This window comes from Sinocyclocheilus rhinocerous, unplaced genomic scaffold, assembly GCF_001515625.1.
Source record: "Sinocyclocheilus rhinocerous isolate Xijiao unplaced genomic scaffold, SAMN03320098_v1.1 scaffold898, whole genome shotgun sequence".
NCBI lineage: Eukaryota > Metazoa > Chordata > Actinopteri > Cypriniformes > Cyprinidae > Sinocyclocheilus > Sinocyclocheilus rhinocerous.
In genome coordinates, this window is record NW_015652144.1 from 222,131 (window position 1) to 223,336 (window position 1,206).

The following is a 1,206-nucleotide window of genomic DNA, read 5'->3' on the forward strand; positions in this document are numbered from 1 at the left end:
ATATATATATATATATATATACATGCATACATTTAATAATTAACATATTAAATATTGTTCAGACTGTTCTCCATTGTTTACTGATTAACAGATTTAATGACTGTCCTCATAAGTGAGCAAAATCTGACTAAAATCTTCCTTTGTGAATGTAATTTATTATTCATAAAGTTTATCATAATATAAATATATCAATAAAATATCAAAATATCCAAAATATACCAAAAAATAATAAACTAAAAAATCGAAATATATAAAAATAAATCTTTAAATCTAAAAAATAAATCAAAAAATTTGTTTCAACCTGTATACTGTTAACCAATTTTTGTCATGTCAGATAAATCTGTTTTGAAGTGTTCATAGATCTAGACAGCTGTATTTACACTCTTAAATTCCTAATATGACGTTAGCCATTTTGTTGTGATGTTCGGTATTAATAAAAGTTAGTTAGCAGCGGTGGCTAACGGCGACAGCTTCTGTCCCCAGGGCCTTCTACCACCCCTTATAAAACATCCCTCTCATAAAGAAGCCCCATAAACAGCTTTATTATCCTGGTCTCCACAGCAGAGCACATTACTGCACTCGCACTGCTAGCTTCCTCCAGCTGGAGCGGGAAATTGAAGTTTTTAACCCAGTGTAACCCTGTTTCCTGCAGTTATAATAGTTGGGTTTCTTGTTGGGGCAGGTGTTGAGAGTTCTTTGAATTTTTGCACAAGCAGCTTCAAAATTGTTATCTGCTCTTCAGTCTGTGTGGAAACTGTCAAGGTCATTGATGGAAAAATGATGTTTATCATTCCCTTGCAAAAACCACAGTACAGCAGCAATAGCAGCAGTGTTATTTTAGTATTATTTATGTACTATGTATTAATGTTTTGAATTCACTTTTATTCTTACATTTTCAATTAGTTTCAATTTTGTTTTTTATGTTTTTGTGATTTTTATTTTTTTATTTTTTTTGGTTTTAGTAAATTTAGTGCAGAAACTTAGTATAATTTCAAATTTTCAAATTTTCATTCATTTATGTTTTTTTTTGTTGTTGTTGTTTTTCATCTAATGTTAATATTTAAGCTTTATTTCAATTACTGAAAACTATTTTTAATAAATATACCCCAACATGGCTTTTTGACATTGAATCATTGGGATATTCATCTAGTAAAACATTATCTGCATGTCACACACACACACACACACACACACATATATATATAT

General features: G+C 29.4%; 1 protein-coding gene across 1 annotated transcript in view; it reads left to right on the forward strand.

Annotated features, from left to right (window-relative positions):
* Positions 1-1,206, forward strand: part of LOC107713651 (semaphorin-6B-like) — a 149,959-nt gene that overhangs the window by 78,092 nt on the left and 70,661 nt on the right. The window lies entirely within an intron of this gene.